This window comes from Eupeodes corollae, chromosome 2 (genome assembly GCF_945859685.1).
Source record: "Eupeodes corollae chromosome 2, idEupCoro1.1, whole genome shotgun sequence".
Classification (NCBI taxonomy): domain Eukaryota; kingdom Metazoa; phylum Arthropoda; class Insecta; order Diptera; family Syrphidae; genus Eupeodes; species Eupeodes corollae.
The window spans coordinates 19,534,667-19,550,483 of NC_079148.1; the positions used below are offsets into that span (position 1 = coordinate 19,534,667).

Below are 15,817 nucleotides of genomic sequence, written 5' to 3' on the forward strand. Positions count from 1 at the left end.
GGAGTACCTCAAGTGAATGTCATAGGGCCATTACTGTTTGCTGTAACTTGCAAACGAGATCAAAACATAAGAAAGACATTTTCTGTCAAAACAAAATTCTTGGTGGCGCTCAAATATTTTTTAAAAGACATCTTATGAGTGGAAAAGATTTAGAAAAGCTGAATGATCATTGAATTGTGAAGAGAAGGGCCTTTATCCTTTTAATGAATTTTTCCATTTCGAACATCAGCTGTGCAATCCTTTCGTTATTTGTGTGATATTTTAAAAGACATTTCTTTATCGTTTCACTTTTAGTATGCCATCTTTTGTCATTTGACTTAAAAGTGACAGCTGTCATATTTTAAAGAGGACCCGAAAACTAATTGGCTGAGTTCAATCTCGTGTTGAATAGGATATCTTGGATAGGTGGATTTTTTGATACCTTGTTGAACGAGTTGGATAAAAATGTCAAAAAATAAAAACTTCATTCAGCTGTTCACAAAAAGAGAAACATTTAGGCTTCGATGTCAAAATTGTTGTAAGATAAAACATTTAATGGACATTTCAACTGATTCGTCGGACGATGATGAGTTCATAGGTGCTTAACAATTAAATAAATAAGAGATAACCTTAAACGATATATACTACGGCGACTGCTACCGAGAACAAAGACAGCATCTATTTGGGTGTGGATTTGTTGTTGGAACTAGACTCAAGCAAAAAGTCTTGAGTTTCAACAGTGTGAGCGAGCGCATTACGACAATCCGCATCAAGGCTAAACTCGCCGACATACGCTTAATATGCGCGCATGCCCCAACAGAGGAGAAAGATGAAGACACCAAAGACATATTCTTGGAGCTCTTGGACAAGACATATGAGCAGTGCCCTGGCTATGATATTAAAATTGTCTTAGGAGGATTGAATGCCAAGCTAGGAAGAGAAGACATCTTTGGTGGCATAATTGGGAGATACAGCCTGCACGAAACCACCTCCGACAACGGGTTCAGGCTGGTCGACTTTGCTGCTGGGCGAGACGTTCTGGTAGCTAGTACGCAGTTCTCCAGTATCTCCTGATCAATCAAACGTCAACCAGATTGATTACATTGCGATCGACGCACGACACTTCTCCAATATACAGGATATCCGAACATTCCGAGAGGCCATTACCTCGTTGTACCCAAGGTACGGCTACGGATATCCCGATCCAAGCCAAAACAAGGAAGTACTATGAGAAGATTCGACGTTAGACGGCTACAATCGCAAGAGACTGCCATGTCCTTTTCCGATCGAGTCTCTAATAACCTCTTAAGGAGTCCTATGCTGCCTGCATTAAGCATTGAAAACCAGTGGCAACATTGCCTTGCAGCTATCAGAGATGCCGCTTTTGATGTGCTAGGTTTCACACGGCCACCACAGAGAAACCCCTGGTTTGACGACGAATGCCGGCAAGCGCACGCAGCGAAACAAGAGGCATACAAAACGGCGCTGCACAAAAGGACTAGAGCTGCTCACGAGCTCTACGAGCAGAAGAGGAGAGAAGAATACCGGCTTCTTAGATGGAAAAAAAGACAGCATGAGAAGCGCGCGATCGTGGAGATAGAGGGATGTCACAATAGGAATGATGTTCGTAAATTTTACCAAAAGGTAAAAAACCTCCCAAGCGTACCAGCCACGAACCGAAGCCTGTAAAGACGATCTAGGAAACATTGTAGTAGAACCGCAGTCGATGCTGAGAATATGGAAAGATCACTTCTCCAAATTATATAACGGCGATGACGAACCGAATTCCACTGTAAGGGAGAAAGAACCACTCAACCTCGGCGACTTAAATCAAACAAAGCTGCTGGAGCTGACGGCATCGCTGCCGAACTATTCAAAGCAGCAGGCGACGACTTGGTAGGGAGCATGCACCAACTCATCTGTAAAATATGGTCCGAAGAAAGCATGCCCGATGATTGGAATCTCAGAATGCCCGATACATAAGAAAGGAGACCCTCTAAACTGCGCCAGCTACAGAGGCATCGGTCTCCTCAACATTGCATATAAGATCGTCTCTGCCGTATTTTGTGAACGTCTGAAATCGTTCGTCAACAACCTGATAGGTCCTTATTAGTGTGGCTTCAGGCCAGGAAAGTCCACTATCGACCAAATATTCACACTACGGTCGATCTTGGAAAAAACCCAGGAGTTTCAAATCGATACCCACCATCTCTTTATCGATTTGAAAGCCGCGTATGACAGCATCTATAGGGAAGAGCTCTACCGAGCAATGTCTAGTTTTGGCATCCCTGTCAAACTTATCCGTTTGTGCAGAACGACGATGGAGAATTCACGCTGCTCTATCAAGATCGGGAAAGATCTTACTGATGCCTTTGATGTCAAAAAAGGTTTTAGACAAGGCGATGCACTGTCATGCGACTTCTTCAACATAGTTCTGGAAAGAATTGTGCAAAACTTAACCGCTCGAAGAACATATCTTTGGTGTTGTCGTCTTTCTCTTCTGTGGGGGCGTGCGCACATGTCAGGCTAATGTTGCCGAATTTAGCCTTGATGCGTATGGTCATGAGGCGCTCATTGATGCACCTAGCTCAACACTTCTTGCCTAAGTCTAGCTCTAATGACGAAGCCGCATCCAAATAAGCGCTGTTGGTTTTCGTGGTAGCAGTCACCATAATAAATATAGCAGTTTTTCATCCTCTTTTCACCGGCCCATCCCATCGTATTTCCTGGATGGCTGTTTCTAATCCGCTAATTCTTCGACCGCACAAGGTCTGTTAAGGGACCTAACATTCCACGTGCATTTCCGAAGTTCGTTGTCCTTAATTCGTTTGCGTTGGTTGTCAACAGTAAATCCGTCCGTATCCGAGGCTGGTTGGTGCTTCGCAACTATGAGGATTTTACGTGGCCAGGAAGTCACCCCGACGGCACAACCCCCTACCTGGAGGGCCAAATCCTAAGTATAACTCCAAGGATGGGGAGCCGGATAAAACCGCTCCTTATAGGCTGGGCTCTGAATTAGTCGAAGAAGCCCTATAAAGTTTTCAATAAGTAGTTCAACCTTACTGGAACTCTAGACGCCACCGTTGATTCCATCTCGGGAATTCCTTCGCTGCCGTCTGGATAAGGAGAGGTGCTTTAGTATAAACACCTCTCCCCACCTCTCTCGTTTGCTGCCCTCAACAACTTTCCACTGGGGAACCCAATCTCCAGTTGAGGTACTAGGCACCCGATATTCACCACGGGGAGGTGAGAGTAGAAGTTGATAGACAAAGGTGGGCTTTGAGAAAAACCTGTGGACGCTTGTGTCCTCTTGAATGCACATCGGACATAGATAGTGAAGCATTTCTTCACATTAAGTTTAAGACAGTTAACCAAACACCAGTTTGATAATTGATTGAGGTCTAATTGGAGATTAAAGCAATTATAATTGGAATTCATTTGCTTCGGGAGTTAATTCATTTAATGCTTGCTAGCAGAATAATTAACTCAAAACTGGATAACTCTTCAGACAATTTGTAAGTAGAGGGACACCTCAAGGTGGTGTTCTATCCCCTCTCCTCTGGAACCTAGTGGTGAATGAAATCCTAATTAGTCTGGATGCGGAGGGTTTCAGAGTGATAGCCTATGCATACGTTGTAGCAGTATGGAAGACTGCTTTGGAGAAAGGTATAAACAGGGATAAGTTAAATAAAGTCCAACGTTTTGCCTGCCTATGTATAAGCGGATCGCTTGGCACGACCCCATCTGCGGAACTCTACCTAACACCTCTTGACATATTAAGCAAACAAATAGCTGCAAGCTCTGCTATTCGCCTCTATCATCAGCTCTAACGGAGATGGCACAACAGTTTAATATTTACCTTTGCTGGGTGCCGGGCCATAGAGACATTCCAGTTATCTGTAAGGCAGATGAACTTACCAAAAACTGAACAGTGCAGCCCATCCTTCCACATTTGGCACATACTGGCATACCAATCGCAACTTGTAAACTGTTGCTAGTGCAAGACGCTGAGTATTGGGCAGGCACCAGGTTAAACAACAACACCACTTGTCAAGTCACAAAAAACATCTGGCCAACACTATATTTAAAACGTTCAAGGTGCTTGCTCTCTCTAAACAGATCGCATATAAGCTCGATAATAGGTGTCAAAACCGGGCACTGCCTAATAGGAACGCACGCCTCGAGACTAGGTGTATTCTCAAATGACTTTTGCAGAAGCTGTATGGACGAAGAAGAAACAGTTCTTCATCTTCTCTGCACATGCCGTGCTCTGGCTCGAAACGTAAGAATTACCTGGGAGAATTCTTCTTAAACGATCTAAAGGCTCTAAATTATATCAGCATAATAAGCCTCTCACGTTTCATAAATGACTCAAACAAGTTCCATTGAGCTTAGGATGAAGAATCAAGATTCATGTGGTACCACAATGGACCATTAAACTGGCCTAAGTGTGTCCGTTTCCATCTTGGACGGCCACTTTAACCTAACCTAACCTAGTATATGCAATAACCTATACTCCATTTATGCTTAGTTCGTCTAGGATTTGATTAATTGGTCTTTTTCAGTCTTTTCACCTTTCTCGACGGTAATCTATGTTATCCCAGTTGCGTAACATAATCTGTAGGACATCAGCTTACGCCTGGTTTACCAAATTAAAAATGTACTAACCATTTTCTTTTCATTTATGCAAACTTGGTTACCTGCCGGCTAAAGCCTCCTAAGCATAATTTTGTATTTTTTGGATTTGTATGGTTCTTATAGGGCTTATCTATCATAGACGATCATAGGGTCTTAAGAGAAATGTTATACAGAATAGTATGTTAAATTCTTAGACTGGTTGTGCTAGGGTCCATATCTGACAAGTTTTTGAATGTCTTGGATATAAGGAAGCACTAAAAGTGTCCGATTATATTTTATATGGATATCCATTATCTTATGAATGGGACAGCATGTCCCAAACCAGTCTTATGGTTTAATATTCCTATAATTGCATTATCATTTCTTAAACTGCTCGATGTAAAGGTGACTTGTTTAATATGTCATCGGCTTCTTGGTCCTTAATAGCTTCGGGGGCACTATAGATTTCTCTAAGGCTTCTATGCTTGTTGGATATGTTAACTATTTAACAATTAATTAAAGTTCAAGTCCTACCTCTACATAACGTCTATAGAATTAGTGATTATTTTGCATTTGAGATTTTTTATCAATTCAAAAAAAGGTAAAAATTCAATAGTTTAATTAAGGTGTTCACTAAGGCGTATACGTACTTTTATTTTTTCAACTGACTTTTCTCTAAATTTTTAGATAAATATTTATAATCCAGTAATTTTAGTTCATGTTTAAATAAAATAAAGGTTCTTATTCTAAAAGAATAACACCGTAATCATTTTTATTTTTGAAAATGCCTGTCGACGTCTCGCTGGATGAAAAAACTCAAATAGCAAAACATTTAGTTTTAAAAAATGTTCTCTCATTAAGTCTTCAAAAACTGCGTTTGTTTGGCGTAATGTATCTTATTTATTTCTAAATTGATAAAGTTATAATAGCTTAGATAATTGTTATCAAGGCGTCTACTTCGTCCAAATCTGTCTCATTCGTTGTTATCTACGTAATTTTTATTTAAAATATTTGGGAAAGTGATGGTTTAACAAAAAAAAAGTTATCTTCGGTTTCCTTCGAGCCGGATTTGAACCAGCGACCTATGGATATCTATGCTCTAATGCCTCTACAGTCCACCGCTCTACCAACTGAGCTATCGAAGGTGTTGGGGATAAGTCGTCAATTTGTGCAGATGAAAAGCTCGCTCCAATTCTCTCAAGCTCCAAAAGTATTTCCCCACATGCAAAAAGCTCTAAAGCTCTTTTTACATAAAGTTTTTATAGAAAAAGATTATGCTTTGCTGTAAAGCTTTTTGGTCGAAGACATCAAAATAAAGCTCCAAAAGCTATTTGTATTTTGTATAAGTTATTTGGAGCAAAATCTGCAACACCTTCGATAGCTCAGTTGGTAGAGCGGTGGACTGTAGAGGCATTAGAGCATAGATATCCATAGGTCGCTGGTTCAAATCCGGCTCGAAGGAAACTAGTCGTTATTTTTGTGGCAGCAGCCTGCATAATAATTTTAAACTATATGCACTTCTTAACTTTTTAACTGCTAAATTCTTTAGCTTCATCAACTTGACAGGTTCAAATTCCTTAGTATAACATTTAAAGAGCAAAAAATTTCGAAACGTTTAATCGATTTTCATGGCCAATGTCATGAGGGGAGAGCTTGTACCTATCAGTGTTTATTTTGTTTAAGGAGCACTAAAATTTGGCCTCAATTCATTTGTTTCTTCTTCTTCGAAAAAAAAACACACATGTGCTTGACATCAAAAGAAGGCGGAAAGCATTTCTTAAGGTGTTCGAATTATTCGAATATTTTATAAAGTTTTTTTTTTTCCTAAGTTTGTCGTGGTTCTCGTGTAAAAAGTCTTGAGAATGAATGAACTAATAGAGATTGGTAGAAACTTAGCGAAAAATAAAACAACAAAACATGTGATTTTCGCTGAGGTAATTAGCAACTACTGACGCCATGTGTTGAGTTTCTTTTCACTTCTTCGATTTTCTCATAGTGAAAAAGACAACGAACGACACACAAGAGCACCTCCAATTAGTCTTTGACTTTCTTTGTGCTGTTTTCTTTTTCTTAAATTAATTTTGATTTATTTTCTTTTTGGTGAACTTTTAGGAAATTATCGTTTAAGGTTGGTTATTCACTCGCGATTGACATTGAAAAAGAGAGAGAGAGTGATGAAAAGTCCTTGGGTGAGTTTAAATGAGGGCTAGTTGCAGTAGAAATGGCTATTTGTGACTTCCGACGTTTTCAATGGTAGACGTCAATTGACAACAGACACGTTTCATTTCAATTAAAATTGACCTTTTTGATGAGACTTTTAAAGGACAATAATTTTGTCATAGAAGTTATAATCTTTTTTTAAGTTTTTTTTTTTTCAAAACAAACAATTCCGAATGTATTAAGTGGGAAAGTGATGGTTTTTTAAAATTAAAGTTGAGAATTTTGAGTGGTGAAGAAAGTTCGTTTGGAAATCTAATCAGCAAACAATTTAGGAGTTATGAAATTTTCACAATGACAGGAGACACAATTATTGAGCTAGAATTCGGTTAGATCACAACCTTTCATCAGATACATTCAGGGCGCATTCAAGGAATTCAAGACAGAGTGAGCATTAGGAAAGGGAGATATTTTTGAAAGGAAAATATTAGTGCACATTGGTTTTAAATTCATGAAAATTACAATGATTGTGAAAGACAGAGTGTGGAGCATTCCACATTCGCTTAGCACGGCTAAAGAGTGAATCTCTGCACTTGACAGTACGATTGAAGTTAGGTTTGATGGTATACTGATGAGCATTCCTGGTGGCGCGAGTATTAGTATAGTTAAAATGTTCAAGAGGGGAGGGGGGAAGGCGTATTACACCTGGCTATTTCGCAGCAGCATAATATTTTAAAATAATGGTAAAAAACTAAGACAAGATATCTTACAACGGCGTTCAATAGGCTTGAATGATTAATCGATGATAATATCAGAAGTCAATTTGAATGCTTCAATCAATATTGTTCAAGATACTTAAGTAAATTTTAAGAGCAGAAGCCCAGATTTGAGAATTATACTAAAGCTTTGGACTTATATTTAGTCTTATAGATTACAGCCAGATAAAAGGGAAAGAGAAAAGCCCTTAAAGGAAAGGAAACCCTTTTTTTTTTAAATTTAAACATTTTCTCAGTGGCAATAACTTTTAACTTGGTATTGGGTTAGAAAAACAACAACTTATTGATTTTTAAAATTCATTTCTAAAATGCTGAAAATTTTGGCAAAACTGGTGACCTTATGTGTGTGGTCTTCGAGATGATTCTTTGGCAGATAATTGGCACCAAATTGAGGGGAAAATTTAAGCTGTTGTGTAAAGTTAGTGATGTTAAGATTCGAGAAATTATGTGTGTTACTCGAGACCAACTAAAAGTATTGGTGATGTAGCCCGTAGTATTGACAAAAATGTCTAGTTTTTTCTATTTCCCGTCGGCGACTTTTAGAACTAAGCATTCCAAAAAGACATGAAACCTTTGTTTGCATAAAGACTAAGGTCTTAAGGCTTCAGTTAATACAAGAATTTAAATTCAAATTCAATTCACTAGCAAAGTCGTCGTATCTTTGCAATCAATCAATCCTCAGAAATGATATCATATTCCATCTCGGAGCATTCGTTAGCGAGTAAAAATTTCGCCTTTATGTCCCTGAAAATCTAAGAATTTTTGATGAAAAGCCTCTCCATCTACAAATTGTCACTGTTTGTTCCTGTTTTTGGGGTTTGGGTGTGATAAGATCTTAATTACTTGAAAATGGGACTAGGTTAACTGTTAGGATGATTAGATTGCGCAATTCAAAGCTATAGTAAGTTGTTATAAATGGACGGAATTATAAGATATTGACATGAACGAAGGTTATAAAAACAGTTAGGTTAGGTTAGGTTAACGTGGCTGCGGATTAAAATCCACACACTTAGGCCAAGCGAAAGGCCCATTGTGATACCACATGAATCTAGAGAATTACTTCTTACTAGTCAAACCATTTTGAACTTTTTATAAAGCGAAAAAGATATTTGATATCCTTTTAAGCTAGTTCATTGGGATTATCAAAAAAGTAGTCCCCCAAAAGAAGTTTGCGTCTGAGAGAGATTGTTTCCTCTTCTTATTCGTCCAAACAGCTCCTACAGAAGTCATTTGAGGCTACACCAAGTCGTATTGCGTGTCTGCCTATAAGACAGTGTCCCGTAAGGACACCTATTAGGGAGCTAATATGAAGTCTGCTTTGAGATAACAAGTCTTTAGAGCGCTTTAGGTCCAGTGAAGGCCATATGAGTTTTGTGGCTGCGCATGTTGGCAAGTTGTGTCAACTAGAATTTGCTATCGCAAAAGCTGTTATAAAAACAGTAATTTCACAAGCAAAATTTCCTGACCTTCTTATTTCTTGAAGAAGTGAAAGTTGATTATCAAAATCCTGTGATTTAACATCTTTAAACTTTTTACATGAGATAAAGTCTATGTGAATAATCTTAAATCGATTTCAAGACCTTAAGAATGGAACTCGTAAATTAATTGTTGACATACGGCCGCTTAATGACCAAATTCGAGTCTAAGGACTCAGTGAACAGTCGGCTAACACTTGTACGTAAAAGTGGGCTGCTTAATTCAAAGCATTCATAACATTCTCGCGTCGCTCACAACAACTTGGGCTGTCGCAGACAACAACGTGGCAAATTTTGCGCCATGATTTAGGCCTGCTCCAATTACCCAAGAGCTGAAACGAGGCCCATTTTTTAATGAATAGCTACAATTTGGGATTATACCAATCCATGCGAGATTCACGAAGTGCCAATGCATTGAAATAAAGTTACTGTTTGGTATGCACTTTAGGCTGAAGGCGTTACCGGTCCGTACTTCTTTCGAAAAAGATTCTGATCACCGTCAATTGTAATGGCTACAGGTCGATAATCACCAACTTTGTGTGGCCTAAATTGGATGATATAGACACAGGAATAGAAGCCGGTATTATAAGCGAGCGGTTTCAGGGCACGGTTACCTCGGACCGAAGCCGGATTTGGCCGCCAAGATGCGTGCTACCAAGCAAAGCCCCGTTGGTCTTTTAAACAACGTTATATTTCACTTATACTGTCATTGGTAAGGCTCTCATCTAAAACTTGTTTCATACAATTTAAAAATTATCTTTAATAAAAAAACCCTTTACATTTTTGAAAAAATCATTATATGGTCAAAAATGCTTTTACATGATGTTTGAAATGAGAGTAAGCTCACTTGTTGAGTAACTTCTCTTGATACTGTGGAGAAAATCTCATCATTAGTAGTATTCTGATTACTTTCTAAAAAAATATTTTTTTTCTTTTCGACCCCATTAACTGGTCCAAGGCTTTTTGTGCCAATCAACTCGGAAAGCTTCTAATAGCTTGTTGTTTAAAAAGAAACAACATCACACTAGAACAATATAAAACAAAAACACCTCGAAAAGAATCATTTTCACACTCCCCCATACACATCATATAAGTTTGTAAGGGATGATACCTAGGAACCTTAAACCAGCTTACACAAGAAGCTCCCCTGTTGTTCTCTTCAAAAAAATAAAAGAAAAACATAAACAAAACTTTTCACAAGGTAGAAAAATAGTTTATTGAAATCTACACCAAATAAAATAGAAATCCAATAAAAACAAAAATCCTTAACAATAGTTCTTGATGTTGATGTTCAATTGATGTTGTTTTTTTTATTTTATTTTGTTGGTTAAACGAAAGTACCTTCCTAAAAACAACACCTCTAAAATAAGGGAAGAGACATCCTCACTGAACCAAAGAAAACCAAGTGAAAACACAAAAGAAAAACAAAAAACCGAAATCAGATGAAAAACAAGGACAATTTGTGACAGTCAAGCGAACGAAATCACTGTCAATGATTCGAACAAGTATTTTCATTGCCAAAATCGAAATAAAACCAAATAAAAATAAAGAAATAACCCCACCAAAAAAAAAGAAGGAAATACACCAAAGAAAAACAATGAAAGAGAGTGAGTGTGGTTTTAGTGAGGGGGGGGGGGGGGGGGTATTGATAAAAGAAGATATCCTCAACAAACATGGGAAATTATTGTGTCATTGTTGTTTTGTTTTTTATTGGGATCGGTTCAGTGGTTTTATTGGGGGATTCCATATACCTACAGTAGTGTGTAAAAACTAAGCAACCAATTTACGTGATGTTATAGTTTTATGTTCGTATATTGTATCTCTATTTAATTTTACAAAAATATGCAATTCACAAGAGTGCAACAAAAGGCACTTCTCATTTCTTAGTTTGGCTGGGTTAACGCCTAGCTTCAGTTCGTTATGTTCCGAAATTGGTACCATTCTCTTAAGTCGACTTAAGTAATTTCAGCTGTTTAATGTTTTACTTAAAAATTCTCTCTACAAACTATTTTTCTTTTTTACCCTCGTGGATAAACTTTTAATACAAGGAAGTTATGGTAGGGTTTTGTAAAAGGTAAAAAAACTTAAATAGAATATGATATGTCTTATGTATCAATTTATTTTAATTATCAGATAATGGGCAGAAATTATTTTGGTATAATATCTTAAGTTATTTTTATGATTGATATCAACCTAAACACTTAAATCACTTAAATCGGTTATGTCAACTTAAGATAAATTACTAAAACTATGTCAAAACTACTTTAACAAAGATTGCAAATTTAAAATTCACTTTCTAAAAAAACTATAAACTTAGGAGCTTTTACCTTTAAAACACATAATAATTATACGAAGCATAATTTACTAAATACAAAATTTGAAATTTCGGGAAGCTTAAAAAATCAACATTTTGAAGGTCGATCGCTAAAATGATAAACTAAAAAGAAGTAGTACAATTATTAATCTCTTGAAATTGACGCAAGCACCGTGCCAAGACGTGCCTTTGAAAATGACATTCGAAGTTATAGACCATGCATGTTGAGTTTTAGTCCTATGATGCTAACTAAATAAAAGATTATATTTTGGAAAAAAGTTTCACTTAAGGTCCACTGATAAATGAAAAATTATATTTTTCACCGATAAATCAAAGTTCAAATTGATACGGCCATATGGACAGGGAAGGATAGAGTTTTTTCCATCAAGTTGAAGGAATAATGGACAAATTTAAATATATACAAATTCTGTAATATGTAAGATGTTGCCATATTTCAAATGGTTGCGTGTTTTAATATGGCCCGAAACACACATCAAACGTGTTTAAAATTTGGTTTGAAGACAATGGGATTCAAATTCTTGATTTATAATCTTGAGCATAATCACCAAATTTAAAACCTATTAAAAAACTTTTTACCTCTTCTGCTGTAATATGTGAACGTCTAAAACCCATCGTCAACAACCTGATAGGTCCTTATCAGTGTAGTTTTAGACCAGGAAAATCCACAGTTGATCAAATATTCACATTACGGCAAATCCTGGAAGAAACCCAAGAACACCAAATCGACACCCACCATCTTTTCATCGATTTCAAGGCCGCATATGACAACATCTACAGGGAAGAGCTATAAACAGCAAAGTCTAGTTTTGGAATCCAAACTCGTCCGTTCGTGCAGGATGACCATGGAGAATTCACGCTGCTCCATAAAGGTTGAAAATAACTTAACATAACCTTTCGATGTCAAAAAAGGTTTAAGACAAGGTGATGCGCTGTCATCTGTTTTTTTTAACATCGTGCTTGAAAGAATAGTGCAGAGCTCACACGTCAACACCAGAGGCACAATCTTCAAAAAAAATCTGTCCAATTACTGGCAAATGCTGATGACATTGACATAGTCGGAAGAACTCATCGTGATGTCCATGGGGCTTATGTGAGTATTGAGGTAGAGGCGGCAAAAATGGGCTTAATGGTTAATGAGTCACCATCGACAGATGTAATTTTGAGGTAGTCAAGGACTTCTTCTACCTAGGCTCCGCTGTAAACGCAGAAAACAACACCAGCGCTGAGATCAAACGCAGAATAACTCTTGCTAACCGCTGTTCCTTTGGACTAAGAAAGCAATTGAGTGGTAAAGACCAAAGTGTTGCTATATAAGACCCTTATCATCCCCGTCCTGCTATATGGTGCATGAGCATGGACTATGACAAAAGCGGATGAAAGCACCTTGGGTCGCTTCGAGAGAAAAGGTCTTCGTGTGATTTATTTATACGTCAATTCGACGTAGGTTATCTTTCTAGGGTTAAAACTTTACAAGAACAGTGGCAGAAAATACCACGACATATTATTTCCTATTAAATAGCTGAAAAAGATGTGCTGAAGTCCTAGGAAATAAGATAAAATATACAAAAGATTGAAAATTTTCTTATGTGGAACTATAATTTCACATATTTATATTGTGTTGTTAAAAAAAAACAATATCGAAATAAATAGTTGCTTAGTTTTTGCACAATACTGTATATCATGTGTGAGATTCTGTTCATTCTCCATCTCAATCGCTGTCTCTCTGTCTCTCCCTCTCTTCCACCTTTCTATACGAACAATGACAGCTGAAAATTCAATTTTTTTTTTTCAAATCCGTCTGATTGAATGACACTGAATCTTTTCGGGATGAGGAATTGCTTGAGCGGACAATTAAAATTGAACTCTCGTTGTCAGGAACATGACACAGAATTTTGGCTTAACCAATGAATGACAACGACTATGACGGCGACGGACGTGACATACGGATACACAAAGTCAGAGGAAAAACTTAAACCCCAAAAGAAAGATGAGGTTTTCTTTATTATATTTTCCAATATCTGTCTGCATATGTACGACACTTAAAAATATAAAAGCTTAAAAAAAATGCAAGTGCGTTTGAAAAATTGTATGATGTGATTCACTTGTCACTCATTCACTCGAATGCAACGTGTGCGTAGTAAAGTATCAAATTTGATTTGACAGAAGTAAGGTTTGTTTATTAGTTTCACAAAATGGATGACAGTTAATGTCAAATTAATATTTTATAAGTGGACTTTGACCGGTTTTTACTACTAACTGGTAGAATATGACACATTAATGTCACAGTGACACATTTAATTTTCATATATTTTTTGTAAATCAGATATCATTTGATTCATAGAATATCCGAATCTTCAAATAATCGGATATCTGGACAGATCTATATATAAAAATAGAGTTCCAAACTGACCGAAAAAATTTCAGATGTCCGGATAGTTAAATGTCAGATTCGTATCCACTATTTAAGTAAAGGAAAGGTAAAACAGTTCAATCCGAGTTATCTGATTGCTAAGAAGCATAAAGTCTATATTCCGTGGCGTTATCCGGATAGTTCGAATAATACATAAGTTATCAGTAATATTATTACAAAAGCTCCAAAAACTTATAAATCTAAAGCCGGATCCCTGACACTATTAAAACTGCTGGGATAAACGACCATGGATCAAAATATGTTTTTTATATGTACGAATAATCATACAGTTTACATATAGCTGAGATTGTCGAGCCTATACGTTTAAATCCATTTCGGAATCAAGATCCGGTTATCCAAAGCTTTCCGATTGGTTGAGATGATCGATCTCTGATCTTTATCTGTTTTAAATAAAATTGAATCTAAATACACGAAATATTTTCCTTAAGGTCTGTGCCGTATGCCTGGGACATTCGAATAAGCTATCCAGATATTTAATTTAATCGATCCTGGGTCCAAAACTATTCAGATTGATTATTATTGAAGCTCGAAAAACGTCGGGTCCAAAACTATTCAGATTGATTATTATTAAAGCTCGAAGAACGTATGAATCTAAATAAAGGTTCCTAATACTATTGTTGGGATAATAGACCCTGGACCAAAATCTTTTTTATTTTTATATTCTTGAATAATATGTGAATCCGGGTATCTTACAGTTTTCCTATAGTTGGGATTGTCTATCGGATACGCTTAAATCTATTACGGATAAACGCGTGTTTTGAAATCCGAGTTATCAGGAGACATGGAAGTATTTACAGTTTAATCAAGATCCGGTTATCCGAAGTTCAAATGGTATACATGTGCATTCAAAAGGACACAAGCGTCCACAGGATTTTCTCAATACCCAACTCTGTCTATCAACTTGGGGGTTGTGCCGTCGGGGTGACTTCTTGGCCACGTAAAAAATACCTTGAATTGCGAAGCACCAACAAGCCTCGGATACGGACGGATTCACTGTTGACAACCCACGCAAACGAAATAAGGACAACGAATTCGGATCTGTACGTGGAATGCTAGGTCCCTTAACAGCAGCCGAACAATCAGCTGAAGCCCTAAACTGCTGCAAGGCAGATATTACCGCCATCCAAGGAGTGCGATGGGATGGACTGGGCAAACGCAAACTAAAAGACTGCGATTTATACTATGGCGACTGCTACCGAGAACAAAGACAGCGTCTATTTGGGTGTGGATTTGTTGTTGGAACTAGACTCAGGCAAAAAGTCTTGATTTTCAACAGTGTGAGCGAGCGCATCACGACAATCAGCATTAAGGCTAAATTCGCCAAAATAAGCCTAATATGCACGCACGCCCCAACGGAGGAGAAATTTGAAGACACCAAAGACATATTCTTCGAGCTCTTGAACAAGACATATGAGCAGTGCCCTGGCTATGACATTAAAATTGTCTTAGGAGATTTTAATGCCAAGCTAGGAAGAGAAGACATCTTTGGTGGCATAATCTGACAACCGATTCAGGCTGGTCGATTTCGCTGCGGTGCGAGACGTTCTGGTAGCTAGTACGCAGTTCACATATCTCAATATCCACAGGGGGACACGGAAATCTTCTGATCAATCAACCGTCAACCAGATTGACCACATTGTATACAGGATATTCGAAAATTCCGAGGGGCCAACATTGACTCGGACCACTACCTCGTTGTAGCCAAGGTACGTCTACGGATATCCCGATCCAAGCCAAAACAAGGAAGTACTGTGAGAATATTCGACGTTAGACGGCTACAATCGCAAGAGACTGCCATGTCCTTTTCCGATCGAGTCTCTAATAACCTCTTAAGGAGTCCTATGCTGCCTGCATTAAGCATTGAAAACCTGTGGCAACATTGCCTTGCAGCCATCAGAGAAGTGCTAGGTTTCACACGGCCACCACAGCAAAACCCCTGGTTTGACGATGAATGCCGGCAAGCGCACGCAGCGAAACAAGAGGCATACAAAACGGCGCTGCACAAAAGGACTAGAGCTGCTCGCCAGCTCTACGAGCAGAAGAGGAG

The 15,817-nt window shown here is 37.9% G+C and overlaps 1 protein-coding gene and 2 non-coding genes across 6 annotated transcripts in view; 1 reads left to right on the forward strand and 2 right to left on the reverse strand.

The window, feature by feature from the left end:
* LOC129946802 (cytosolic carboxypeptidase Nna1) overlaps window positions 1-15,817 on the reverse strand; it is a 261,648-nt gene that overhangs the window by 1,814 nt on the left and 244,017 nt on the right. The gene's annotated exons all lie outside the window — the stretch shown is intronic.
* Window positions 5,651-5,741, reverse strand: Trnay-gua (transfer RNA tyrosine (anticodon GUA)). The gene is given in 2 exon segments: window positions 5,651-5,686; window positions 5,705-5,741. It is a non-coding gene; the product is annotated as a tRNA-Tyr (tRNA).
* Trnay-gua (transfer RNA tyrosine (anticodon GUA)) lies at window positions 5,968-6,058 on the forward strand. Its single transcript is given in 2 exon segments — window positions 5,968-6,004; window positions 6,023-6,058. It is a non-coding gene; the product is annotated as a tRNA-Tyr (tRNA).